Source organism: Podarcis pityusensis, assembly GCF_964106645.2.
Source record: "Podarcis pityusensis genome assembly, chromosome: 2".
Taxonomy (NCBI): domain Eukaryota; kingdom Metazoa; phylum Chordata; class Lepidosauria; order Squamata; family Lacertidae; genus Podarcis; species Podarcis pityusensis.
The window spans coordinates 102,339,586-102,354,338 of NC_138029.1; the positions used below are offsets into that span (position 1 = coordinate 102,339,586).

A 14,753-nucleotide genomic window follows, 5' to 3' on the forward strand; every position below is an offset into this window, starting at 1 on the left:
GAGAACCAGGGCAGATGGGGTGGTTAGAGAATGATGGAGAAAGTGCAATATTCAATGTTGAGAAAGTGTACTGACACTTATGTAGCCAAAACAGTGCCATCCACAAACAAGTGAGAGGTATCATTGTAGGCCTGTAACAACTTGAAGGTTTGCTAAAAGTACAAATATTGAGCAAGGAGGGGGAACCGCAAAAACAATCCAATGAGCACTGAGTGTAAGTCGCCACAGAATGCTGAATGTTGGGAGGCAGGAAATGAAAGAGCCCACTTAACTTCTCTCCCCATATGAACCAACCCGGACTCTGCAATTATCATCTGAGATCCTTCTTCATGTCCCTCCCCCACTAGAAGTCATGGGGATGGCAACACAAGAATGGTCCTATTCTGTGGTGGGTCCCCATTTGTGAAATGCTCTCCCCAGGGAAACTTGCCTGGCACCTTCATTATACACCTTCGGGCGCTGGGTGAAAATGTTTCTCTTCAACAAGGTGTTTTGCTGATTAACTGTCTATGGCTTTTAAAAATGTGTTTGTGGGAAGCGGGTTATTGGTTTCTTTTTGTTTTATTATGTATTTTGTATTGTTATTTTGTATTTTTCTGTTGTGAACTGCCCTGGGACCTTTGGATGAAGGGCGTATACAAATTTAATAAACAAAAACGTATTATGGAAACATTTTCTTTGTAAGTAAGGAACATATTCCCCAATGCTGATGTTCATCTTGTTGCTTAGGTGAATACTAGTTGTTATACATGTCCCTTGGATTTGGTCTGCTTTTGGTCATAAATAAGAAAATGTGCATAACATACTAAATAAACTGTATTCTTCTACAGCTCCGCCCCCAAATAAAATACTGGGTTGGATCCAGACTAACCATGAATGGAATTCTGCTCATGGGACACTCCTGCAGGAAATGAGGGGGCAGGGGGAGCCTTCAACAAACAGCAGAGCACAGTTGTATATATCCCACCCTGAGTTCACTGCTGCCTGTTGCACCAATTATGTAAAACATCATTTGGAGAGAACCTAGGGACAATTACATGGTCATGAACAGGGCAGTTTGCCTCTCAGTCTCACTAAGAGGTATTTCCTCTTACAACTTTAATATTTTGCAGAATAGCTTACCTCACCTGTAGCAAGAATGAAAAGGTGATAGACATAACTTAGAAAGGGAAGCAGACAGTATTTAAAAGCCTAGTGTGCATAAATATCTATTAAGGACAACCTTTTTCCCCTAGCCTTTGACACTTGCGATGTATATTTTATGGTCCTGCTTTATTTTTGTGACTGTGAGTTGTTTTAAATTGCTTTTAATTTTGTATTTTAAATTGCTGTGCTGTAACCCACCTTGAGACCTCAGGGAGAAGGGCAGGTAATAAATGAATAACACCACCACTCTTAACACCTTTGGACCACACAGACTTTCCTTTTTCGTCAAAATTGAATAAAATATTATACTGAGTTGAAGGCAAGTAACGTTCTCAGATACGTGTACATAGGAATTGCACAAATGCAAGTGGCCAGCCTATTTCTGGCAACCTTTGCCCCTGAATGTCCAATACAAGATGAGAGACCCCTTCACTTCTCCAAAGGCAGAGAACTTGCGGGGGGGGGGGGGGCTGGGGGGGGGCAGAGGCGATGTCTTTTGCTTTATCAGAGATGGGAAAACCAGAAGTTTTGTTCCACTTTTCACCAGGCTTTTGCAACACTAAGAAACAGCAAGCATCCACATCACTGCTTCAAAGTGTTTACAAACCCTGGGGGGGAACCAATCCAGGCCCTCACTCAAATCCAGAAGACATGTGGGAGAATCAGTAGAAATCAGAATACCAAGGGCAGCCATCATTTTGGATCCTTAGGTAGAAAGCAAGTCCTTCCAGAATCTCATTTGTTTCTTAACGTGAACTGTAAAAGTGTAAGTAGACCATTCTGAGTCCCTGAGTAGGCTATAAATTTTAGATAAAATGCAATCAATCAAGAGGATGGGAGGGCTCAAGACAGCTACTACACCTCCTACTTTCAGAACTATGGGTGTAATAAACATATTTCACCTGTAGAGAATGACAAGCACTCACATATTTTTGAACTTCCAGATGAGGGTTATTTGCTGTGTCAAGGTATAGCAGGACAGGCTTTCAGAATCTGCCAATCAGTCACAGGCTCCTTCATGAGGAAATGACGCCTTAAGACTTAATTGTTAGAGCATAGCTATCTGCTCTTCTTTATCACAACTAATCAAAGTCATTAGAAAGGGCTTGTCCTCCTGAAAATGCCTGTGGAAATCCAGCTGAGCAATTACTGCTCATGTAAGTGCTCTGTGAAAATCAAGATTTGAGAAACTAACAAGTTGTACATGTAATACTGATAGAAATGTAACTAGGCATTTTTGGTAGAATGAAGGAAGTCAGAGTGCTTCCATACTTTCCAAACAAAGTTGTTGGGTTGGTTGTTGTTTTTTGGCCTTTTTTTGGTCAATTAATGCTTAAGTAGAATTTTCAAGCCCTGTTCTGTTATAACACCATTCTTTGTTGTGAAAACGAGGCATAAGCACAAGAGAAAAGAAAGCAAACATCAAAATAGACAGATGTGGCAAGTGTAACATAATGATTGCATTAGCTACTACAACATGAAATGAAACTAGCTTGCGCTCCATCATACCAAATCAACAGGGTTTTTTGTTTTTTAAAAAGAGAAAATTTGTATCCTGGTTTTCTAGGCACATGCTAACTCAAGGAAGCTTGAAAGAGGTACAATAAAAACAAACAGCAATAGAATTAGGAGGGTAGGGCTGCAATCCTACACCCATTTATCTAGAAGTACATCCTACTGAACTCAGAAAGGCTTACTTCTTAGTAGGAATCTGCAGGATTGCACCGTGAACCAGTTGAGGCTCTAGGTAAAAATAAAAGTCCAGTGGAATAATACTATTTTCAGAGTACACTTGAGGCCCATTTAATCACTACTATTTGACTCTGCTACTGAAATATATAAGGAAAGGGGCCTAAAGGTGCTGATTCTGAACTGATACCCCTGCCCACCGCAATACTGCTCAGTTATTGCTCTATGGCTCACGTAACATCATTACTAGTAAAGCTGGTGTGTGGGTGTGGGTGTGGGTGTGGGTGAGAGAGAGAGAGAGAGAGAGCGCGCATGCTTAATTTTGTTGTCCACTTCTGGCAGCTATTTTGCATGTTAAGATGTCACCTTAGGCTGGCTGGTGATATACTATTCTGCTACTGAAACTTTCTTTCAACATGCCATGAATCCATCAGTATTCCAGTAAGAAAGAGAAGAGTGGCAGCAGAAAGATCAATTCATCACTTCAATGGACAAGATCACGGACTGTCAAGTCAAACTAGGAATAATAAAGTCAGTTCAGAAACTGATTTTTCTTTTTCTTTTTGTGGGGTTGCAAGTGGGGAGCCAGTTTCATATGTTATATAGTGCAAGAAAAAGAAGTTAATGAAAGAGAAAATTGTTCTCTCTTAAATCAATCAAATTTTATTTTAAAAAGTTAGTTCTCTGATATAGTTTGGGGGAGTACTAAAACAAATGGTAGAAAAATAAAGATTATAAATACACAGACAGCACCTGAGAAACCCACTTGTCAGATATGGAATTTGACATGCCTGCATAGGGAAGCAAAGAACCGGTCAGGGAGGGGGTGTGCAACATTCAGCAACTTGAAGAAAAAGCAATGTATAGAAACAGGCCTGCCTGAGGAGAAGTGAAGGAGAACCAAAAGCGTAACAGTACAGTGGTACCTCAGGTTAAGTACTTAATTCGTTCCGGAGGTCGTTTGTAACCTGAAACTGTTCTTAACCTGAAGCACCATTTTAGCTAATGGGGCCTCCCACTGCCGCCGCACCGCCGGAGCATGATTTCTGTTCTCATCCTGAAGCAAAGTTCTTAACCCGAGGTAATAATTCTGGGTTAGCGGAGTCTGTAACCTGAAGCGTATGTAACCTGAAGCATATGTAACCCGAGGTACCACTGTATAAAAGGTATTAGGTCCAGTCGTGGCTGACTCTGGGGTTGTGGCGCTCATCTTGCTTTACTGGCCGAGGGAGCCGGCGTACAGCTTCCGGGTCATGTGGCCAACATGACTAAGCCGCTTCTGGCGAACCAGAGCAGCGCACGGAAACGCTGTTTACCTTCCCGCCGGAGCAGTACCTATTTATCTACTTGCACTTTGACGTGCTTTAGAACTGCTAGGTGTGCAGGAGCTGGGACTGAACAAAGGGAGCTCACCCCGTCGCGGGGATTCGAACCGCCGACCTTCTGATCGGCAAGTCCTAGGCTCTGTGGTTTAACCCACAGCGCCACCAGGCCTTCCCAATATCCTTTAAGCTTACAGAGCAGGGGTGGGGAAATTGTGACCTCTCCAGATGTTGTTGGGCTACAACTTTTGTCATCTTTCATCACTAGCCATGAAGACTGAGACTGATGGGAGCTGAGGTCCAACAACATTTGGAGGGCCACAGGTTCTTCATCCCCATTATAGTGATATCTGGCTATACACATGCTATCAATTCTTTTTTGTTTTGTTGAGAAGCTTCCCAAAATGAAGGTAATTAAATTAGAAACCCAACGGAAGGAAGCACACCAACTTCTTGAATCATATATGTCTGTCAGGAGTCCAAGTATCTGTTTCAAAGAAAAATCTGAGAGAAGCTCCAGGAAGAAGGATCAACAGGAAGGCCTAGAGCTTTCAGTTCACTGGTTTTCATGACTCATTTACAAACTACTCTTTGCTCACTGTCATGACAATAGTGCAAAGTACATGAGTACAAATATTGGCTTCCTATTGTGGGATACGGCTCCCGGTTAACAAATCCTGATACAAGCTACTGTACAAAAGTATTTGGGGAGCAGAAATGTTCACACAAATGTATCTCTTAAACTAAGTGTAGGACTACAGCAATGCATTCTACATGACTATGCTTGAAAATTCAAGATTCAAATGAGTATTTGGGGATGTATTTCACAAGCATTCCAAAGTTGGTACAGTGGTGCCTCGCAAGACAAAAATAATTCGTTCCGCGAGTCTTTTCGTCTTGCGATGTTTTTCATCTTGCGAAGCACGGTCCGTTGCAACTGCGCCTCTTCAAGAGGCTTTAAGAAAAAAGTGCAAGACATTTTCGTCTTGCGAAGCAAGCCCATAGGGAAATTCGTCTAGCGAAGCAACGCAAAACCAAAAAACCCTTTCGTCTAGCGAGTTTTTCGTCTTGCGAGGCATTCGTCTTGCGGGGCACCACTGTACTGTATTTCCACCATCTCCTTGTGGTATGAAATCATATAATGATTAAATTCACCTTTCACAAAACGTTAAGCCAAGAGAATGATGTGTAAAAGTAGCTGATGTAGTTCTATTTCTAAATCTAGGCAGGTATGTGAGCATACCTGCAGTATCAGTGCAGTACCTATATTCCAGTGCAGTACCTACATTCAAGACAACCTAGGAACTCCATTGAACTCATAACTAAAAGGTTGGGACAAACATTTAAATAAATAGAAAATAAAAAACTATTTCCTTCCCCATGACCCACAACAATCTCTTAAACATTCTTGGTAAGTAATTCTGCTACTATAGAACTCTTTCTTACTTGAGGGCCTGAGTAGCTTCAATAAAGATTTGTTTGATCTCATCTGAATTGGCTTTTAAGGGGTACATTTAAGCTAACAGTGGGGAGAAAGGGATACTTAATTATTTTGGTGGGGCTATCAGTTCTACCACTGTGTTATATTTTTAAGGCAATAATCTACTAAAGCTGCCACAGGTGGGGAAATAGCCAGGGAGCCTGTGAAGTTCTATCTATCACAGCAGACAGACAGCTCTAAAGAAGACTCTTAAGAAGTCAGGTTACTTGGATTTTGTTAAAATATTATGATCCACCTGAGGATTTGGGACAGTGTGGGATAAAAATCCAAAATTTAACTTCCAGAATAAAATAAAAGCATCCAAAATAAAAAGTGAAATCCTAGCCCCCTGGCCAGGAACAGTGGGATTGGAGCAGATTAGGAAATTGGGCACTGCATCTGAAGCTCTGTCCACTTGTGGTGGCCAGAGCAGAAGACAGTGTTTTTTTTATTTTGCTGCACCAACTCCAAGGTGGCGCAGCTGAGGGATCCATACCAGGTCCCTTGAAGAGGAACTGAGTTGCTTAGGATCCAATGGATCCCGGGCACGGGGTGTCCTGCCCCCAGGCACCCTGTTTTAGGCCCTGTACCAGCAACTGGTGGTTGCATGCCATCTGCTATGGTTTCTGCAGCTGTTACTATATCCCAGCCTGTTCTAGCAGCAACTATCAGAGGGTTAGGATTAGTCATGTGGATTTTCCGGGCAAATTTGCATCAGAAAAGTTTTGGATACCCTACAGAGTGATCTAATTTGGTAAGTTTATTTTACCTGTATTTAGCAAACCAAGGTATAAAAGTGAGCCGTGTTAATTTTTTGTCTCAGTTCACCACAAGTATGTGACCCCAAATACTGGAGGTATAAAATTGAAGCACACCTAATGTGATTTAAATGTTATTTTATGTAGATTTTTAATGGGAATACTGTAAAAGTAAAAGTGAAGACCACTGCTTGTACTTCATTCATGTAGTTTAAATTTCAAGGACGGAAAAACCAAAGACACTGACAAGCTGTTAATACACTAATATATTTTGTGATCCAAAAAAGCTGACTCACATACTTGTTAGGATAATCAATTGAAAAACATTAATTACAACTTTGAAACCATCAAACCTCCCTAATATTATATTTGTAGTTATCATCCATTAATTGCTACTAATAAACCTATGAAATAAAATTTAAAAAATCTGCAGGGGAAAATTCTGTGGGAGAAAATTTTATGGCCCGAATCACTGGTTAGGATTGCTATTTAAAACATTTTACCTGCCTAATAAAACTATTGAAAATAGTTTTGGAGATTTTAAATTATTACGCTAGAAAGCAGAATACATATAGGAAGCTTCCCCACTTTATAATGAATAGTAGGTACAAAGTTGTATTGGCTGATAAAGAGACAAGGTCATTATAAAGGCCAATCATTATCTTAAAATACTTTCTATGCAATGCATTTGGAAGCAAGGCTGCCCTCATCTGCAAAATCCCCTTCCTCCAAAAATATACTGGAGCCAATTAAATCATCTCTTCCAATAAAATATTTTATTTGAACTAGGCCTGAGTGGTAGGAATTAAGCTGATATATAGATGAAGTTTTAATATTAAGTTGTCAATTTTATTTTATCTGGTTGGCTTTGCCATAAGATTTTAACATACTGTTATCTGCCCTAATTTTCTGGAATGAGGTTTATTACAAATCTAAAACAAGAACAAGAATAACGAGTTCAGTGGGTAGCCTTTGGTGAGTCACTCTTTCTAAAGAATCTGCTCTTATCTACAAGACTGAAACAGAAGTGATATACCTGCCAAAACAGAGCTTGGAAAAACTCATTCTAAATACCAACACTGCCAAAACTCTCCTAAATATAATACCCATAATTATTTTCCTTCTTTAAGGGTGAAAGTTAAAATTCTTACAATTACTACAAGCTACAATAGCTATAGGGACACGGGTGGCGCTGTGGGTTAAACCACAGAGCCTAGGGCTTGCTGTCAGAAGGTTGGTGGTTCAAATCCCTGCGACGGGGTGAGCTCCCATTGCTCGGTCCCTACTCCTGCCAACCTAGCAGTTCGAAAACACATCAAAGTGCAAGTAGATAAATAGGTACCACTCCGGCGGGAAGGTAAACGGCGTTTCCGTGTGCTGCTCTGGTTCGCCAGAAGCAGCTTAGTCATGCTGCCACATGACACGGAAACTGTCTGTGGACAAACACCGGCTCCCTTGGCCTATAGAGCGAGATGAGCACCGCAACCCCAGAGTCGTCCATGACTGGACTGATATTTTATTTCTATCTTATGAATCAGTGCTGGGGAATCTGTGGGTCTGGGATTTCATTTGGAATTTCAATTCTCATGCAGAGCAGAGCAGAAGCTGCTTAAATGATAGCAACTGAATAGTTTAGCACCTAGATAATATAAAACAAGAAAGCCTAACCCTTTGGCTCTCCAGATTCTGCTGGATAGCCTGCATGGCCACTGGTCAGGGATAATGTGAGTTGGAAGACCAGCAACATCTGAAGAATTACAGGTTAGCGACTCTTAATCTAAAATACTAACCCCTTCATCAAGCAGCCAGTGTAAAGAGGCTGGCAGCTGCATTTAAAGTTGAGGTGAGTCAGACCAAAACCCCCCCACAAAACCCTGGTACTAGATATATTAATATTCTATAATGAATGAGATTTCAACAATGCCATTACATTTTTCTCCGCAACTGAAGCTATAAATTTTGTAAGACACAATTGGATTCTGGCTTGTACTCACTAGCTATAGTTTAAACAAAACACAGTTCACTTAGCTTAAATGTCACAGGCAACTGTGGTTAGTTTAAAAGCAGAAGTAAAAGCTTTTGATATCTTCCTTTGGTGCATGATGGAAAAGAAGTAAGAAAGGGGGACAGGAGTGTGGGAGCCTGTGCCTTGGGAAGGCTCATACAGTAGTACCTCGGGTTAAGTACTTAATTCGTTCCGGAGGTCCGTACTTAACCTGAAACTGTTCTTAACCTGAAGCACCACTTTAGCTAATGGGGCCTCCTGCTGCTGTTGCGCCGCCGGAACACGATTTCTGTTCTCATCCTGAAGCAAAGTTCTTAACCTGAAGCACTATTTCTGGGTTAACGGAGTCTGTAACCTGAAGTGTATGTAACCCGAGGTACCACTGTAGTTAGAAACTTGTTTCTATGGTTAGAAACTTGTTTCTTGTTATTGCTGAACAGATTCATTAAGTGAACTTGATTATATTGCCACTTCGTACAATTTCTCTACAAAACTTTGTACATGTATCTCCACACAGAAAACATGGAAAGTTCAACTGAGGCTGGTATTTATATGCTCCTACTTTTAAAGGCGCACATAAATCTTATATGCTCATCTTATAAAACTGCTCCTGATCCAACAATTCCAAAGTAGCTTTTTAGCTGAGCTTCATGAAAATACATATTGTAAAGGGGTGGGGGTAGGTTGTACTGTGACTAGCATTCTGTAATATTATCTTTGTCATTTAAATGTGTTCTGCTTCTTTCAGCTACATAAAGCAACCCCTTTAGGCTTTTGGTAGAACAGTCTATTTTTAAAAGCACATAAAGCTGGTTATCACAACAAAATTAACACAACTAAAATAGGCTTAGCTCCATACATCAAGACTCCAATATTAGAAGTGTTGAATTCCATTTTATACAACTATCAAGCAAAAGCAAGAATATATAAATCAACAGAACTGAAAATATTCTAGAAAACTAAGAGAATTTTTTAAAAAGGAACTGTAATGTGATATTGTCACAAGGAAAGCTTCGTATTACAATAAAATATTATGTTCTCCAATGTTACCCTTTAGTAGAGGAAACATACTCTATCACCTGAGGAAAGACATATTCCCTCCCTTGCTAATTAAACAAAGTGCTGATTTTGTTTAAATTTATGTAATATAACTCCCAGTGGTCAATGTGTAGGACATGATCCAGGTACAAATCTCTGCACATCTTCGGTCACTGTCTTTTAGTGTCACTGTCCCACTTGTAAAATGAAAATACAAGACATACGTTGCATAAAACAAGAACATAATCACTTATAATAAAGGAAGTTGTTTAAAAATACGAACAAATTTACATCCATGGGCTGCAGAAATTAAGGGGCTCATACTCCAGTCCCATGCACCCAACAGAACTATGGGTCACTTCCCAGCTCCCACTAACAACATCATAGCAGAGAGAAGTCCAGCCTAGGTGCAATCACAAGCCAAAGAATGATCAGCTGCAGGGAACTTGTTGTTTCCCCACTTCCTACCAGAAAGAACACTCTGTCCAACTGTCAGTTTTGCTTAGGAAGCATATTCTGGGCCCATTCTTCAGTCAGGGCTGCTGGTATATTTGTACAGTATCTCTGTGTGGTGTGTGTGTGTGTGTGTGTGTGTGTGTGTGTGTTGTACTGTATAATTACACTATTGTAAGTCACATTGAGAATCATTTAACTGAAAGGCAAGGTAAAATTTTCAAAATAAATAGATATTTGTGGTTCAGATTAACAACATATACAGCTCACTGCGGCATTCAGTATTGTGTTTTATTTTATTTTGGAGATGTAACTTGTGGTAAGTGCTTGTCTAGCCAATCATTTCTAATAAGTGATGGCAATGGTTTCCCTCTTAGGCTTAACTCACACTAGCGGTGATCCTGCAAATTTAGGAGATAAGTTACAGCTCAGTTTTTCTTACAGGATGTCACAGTCTCAGTTCCTGGTGTCTCGAGGGTCAAGTTATATGAACAACCTCTGCCTGGGATCCTTGACAGTCACAAGCAGTGAGAACAAACAATCCTGGGATAGGTGGGCAAACAACCTGACCTTCTATAAGCAAGCTTTCTATATTCCAAACATAATGAGGGAGAAGGTGGAGATGCCATTCACAAGAAAAAAAAGGAGCGAGAATCTATGACAAACATAAATTGCTCCCCTGTGTTACAGAGAAACCTCAATTGCTATGGAGGTGTTTGCTGGGGGAAGTAATGCATTTAACCAGCAACATAAAATTGTAAAGCAAATGTTAGGATCTCAGAAACAGAGTTACATCTGTATTACTTGCAACCAAAGGGTTATGGTGCTGTTCTTATTTCTTTAAACACACATGCATACATAAAAATTCTGAAAACACCAGCTGAACATGCCCAGTGCTTCTGCGAGAACCCAAATACGATATAACAGAAATGTGATCCTTTTGTTCCTATATGCACAAGGGTGGTTAGAAGGCTGACCATGGTATACCAGTGGACCACTGGATCATTTTCACAGAATGCTGGCTGGTTGCAGGTTTGCTGGGGATCTTGCAAACCATGCTAGAGAAGGAAGTCTTGATCTGATTTACGGGACTGTTAAAAGATCAAGTACAGTATATACTCTTGCTTTGCTAATCTATAATAATAATAATAATAATAATGATGATGATGATGATGATGTTGGTGAAGCACAGAGGTCCTAGCATTCTTTAAAAAAAGAAAGAAAAAAGAAAAAAACTGTAGACCAATCAAGATTGAAATCAGTCTATATTCACTGTAACTTGGGGAGCCTTTGTTTAAATGTTATTTGCTAGCACAGTCTTTCTCCCACAATTTACAAAATCCTGTTCTTTGTTTTTCTTTGAACAGTATATATGTATCACACCCCTTAAAAAACTAGAAAGGGGAGAACAGGTTTTCCCCCTACACCAATACTCTCTATTACTTTTGAGACTTGTAGCACAACAGTGTGTGTGAAGTTGGTGTCATTGGTCACAATATATTATGTACAATCATAAAACCCCTCCGTCACAAAAACAATTATTTAACACCTAGCAGCTCTTAATATTACTGTGGCATTCCTAACAACTTTTATGTCTGCCTTTTTTAAATTCTTGCTGCCCTTTGTGTCTCAGTATCTCTTGCATCTGTAGTACCCAGACATAATAGTTGAGGAGCATACTTATATATATATATAGGTTAGTAGGTCACAGTACCTTAAAAGTCTGGTAAAATTCAGGGTTGGGATATCAATTGATCATCATCTGCCTGGGCTGTGGAAGTTTCCTCTTTCTTATATTTGATTAAATCTGCAATGAAACACATGGTAACAATCACTATTACAGTAATAAGATTTTGCCATCTTATCTTGCAAAAGCGAAAAACATTTAATTGAAATTACCCTGATCATTCTCTTCTATGCAGGCCACTTAATACTACTATTAATATTGTCTCAAGCTTATTTGAATAGAATTGCTTGAAGCTAAACTCTCATTACTGTAGTTTCTGCATTTGAATAATAGAATGAAGTCTTAAACGCAAATGGTTTAGATTTAAAGAATTTTTTGTAAGAACTAAACTAAGAAAATATAAGGTAAAGCTAACAGACAAAGGGGAAAGCTCTCTTAGTCCTGAGATTACAAGAAAAGAAAAATCATGCCCAGATTGCTACAAACTTCAGCTGCTATCCAAAGCTCAATTGCTTGGGAATCAATCCCACTGAACTCAATAGGACTTACTTCTGAGTAGACCTGGTTAGGATTGCCCTAACCTAATTCTTTTTCTTTGTGGAGAACTTTACTGCAGATGTATGTATGAAAGCATACTTCCTAGGAATGCTGTAATTTATGCTGACAGAATGTCAGCAAACTCCCAGAAGTAAATATAAACAATACTGAAATCTTTAATTCATAGGCACAACATTTGACTGTCAACTGCTGACTTTCAGTATCTTTAATGCAACTATCTAAATGTCCTCTTAATGAACAACCTGTAGAACCAACTCTTTCGCAATAAAGTATGTTCAAAGCATTCGCACTAGTGTTTGACTTCTCTATTTGATGTTTCTTTCTCTGCGTAATTACAGCACACAAGACATTCAAAGTTCTTATTTCTGCCCCAACAGTCAATCACAGGCTATTGTCAATAGCAGATTCAACTCCATCTGCAGTAATTTTCCTTTTAACTTCCGGATAATCTTCAAAAGTAGACAGAATTGTTAATGAGATAATATGATGTATTCACACAAAGTAATTCTGCTTTTTATGTAACTCAGGTAGCTGTTTTTATTTAAACACCGAAGCGGCAAAAATGTGTATGCTGATGTTGTAACGTTCTCTCACTAAAATACTTCCATCATTTACTCATTTTCAAATAACTGAAGGCTTAGATAAATTGTATTAATATACAGTGAGGATATATTATATGTAAAGATCTCTCTTCATATTATCCCCAACTTTGTATGCAAAGAAAGAAGTATAAAAGTTTGAATTGTTATGATACATTTTCTGTTAATCTTTATTTCCTTCTGGTCGAAAATTATTATAATTAATAATTTTGAAAGATTTCACAGAAAAGATGGGTAAGTCAGTCAGTAAGAACACATTCTAATGCTTTCCCCATAAAATGCCCAAGATTATTTACAAACTACTGACAAAAACATAAATTAACCAAAATGTAAAACACATTATTCTGCATCTGAGGGAAGGAGCACATGGATATTAAAAAATGCCAAAGCTATTGTTAAACCTCCATGTGCCAGAAAGCTCATTTTTCAACAGTTATGGCTACCATAAACAGGATGTTCAAATGAGTTCCCTAATGTTTCACTACTGTAAATGACTGCAAGTTTATCTGTACAGTTTTAATTTACTATCCAAAAACAGAAAAGGAAAATCTGACTAATAATTTATGTGCCACACTACTAACCTTAAAGAGGAGATTTGTTCATTTACAGGTACAACGCACATCGCTATTCTCAATGTAAACAAAAGACAGCGGCATGCACCCCAGGCTAAGGATGTCAGCATTTTTCAAACACCTTTCTGACTGTTCCATTTTATGGTGATGCAATCTGACCTACATTTTCAGTGGCCAAAGAGAGACGGAGATACAAAGGGAGGTGGAGATGGCAAGCTGAAGGGGGGGGGTAGCGAGTGAGAGATTGAGATTCTTTACCCACCAATCCACTAACTGGGGTTTTAATTGGCAGTACAAAGGGTCTAAAAAAGCAGCTGCAGAGATAAAAACTATTTCAAGGGTAACTATACTGTGCTTAGAATACAAAAACTAAAGGAGGTAGGAAGCAGAGAGTAAGCATTGGATTTTTGATCAAGTGACAAAATTTAGCATTCTCATTAAGCAGAGTGGAATGCTATCCTAGAAGGAATGCTGAAATATAGATGGCAAAGACATGCAGCGTTACAGTATTTTCAACCAGAGCACTCATCAGAAGTGATATCCAGCCTATTTTGAAACATACTAGCATTAATAAATTATTATTATTATTATTATTATTATTATTATTATTATTATTATTTTAATTTATATACCGCCCTATACCCAGAGGTCTCAGGGTGGTTAACAGAATAAAATCAAAATATAAAACCACAAAATACATAATCAAAATAAAAACAATAACCCCTCCCTCAAACCCCACATTTTAAAAGGGCATAGGATGTAAATCAAATCAACCAAAGGCCTGGTTAAAAAGGAATGTTTTTGCCTAACGCGTAAAGGTGTATAATGAAGGCGGCGGGTGAACTTCCCTGGGGAGAGCATTCCAGAGACAGGGAGCCACCCTCCGGACCTCTCAAGGAGGAGGCACACAAAGAAGGGCCTCAGAAGATGATCTCAGGGTCCAGGTAGGTTCATATGGAAAGGTTCATATGGTCCTGAGCCATTTAAGACTTTATAGGTCAACACCAGCACTTTGAACTGGGCCCGGAAACTAATTGGTAGCCAGTGCAGCCAGACCAGGATTGGTGTAATATGCTCAAACCATGTTGTTCCAGTGAGCAACCCGGCTGCAGAATTCTGTACCAGCTGAAGTTTCCAAACCGTCTTCAGAGGCAGCCCTGCATATAACACATTGCAGTAATCTAACCTTGAAGTTACTAGAGCACAGACAACAGTAGATAAGCTATTCCTGTCCAGATAGGGGTGTAGCTGGGTCATCAGCTGAAGCTGATGGAAGGCACTGTGGGCCACTGGGGCCACCTGAGCCTTGAACGACAACAGAGGATCCAGGAGTATCCCCCAGGCTACAAACCTGCTCCTACAGAGGAAGTCTAACCCCATCAAGAGCAGGCGATCTCCCACCCATCGGGTCTAGGGAACCACCCACTAACAGTGCCTCAGTCTTAT

General features: G+C 39.6%; 2 protein-coding genes across 3 annotated transcripts in view; both read right to left on the reverse strand.

The window, feature by feature from the left end:
- Nucleotides 1-14,753, reverse strand: part of LOC308471633 (uncharacterized protein C3orf49) — a 303,591-nt gene that overhangs the window by 257,889 nt on the left and 30,949 nt on the right. The window lies entirely within an intron of this gene.
- The window catches only part of ATXN7 (ataxin 7), a 94,387-nt gene that overhangs the window by 68,386 nt on the left and 11,248 nt on the right, over nucleotides 1-14,753 (reverse strand). For both annotated transcript variants that reach the window (XM_080995693.1, XM_080995692.1), the window contains exon 2: nucleotides 11,606-11,698. The gene's annotated coding sequence lies outside the window, so the exon portion shown is untranslated. The remainder of the gene's footprint in view (nucleotides 1-11,605; nucleotides 11,699-14,753) is intronic.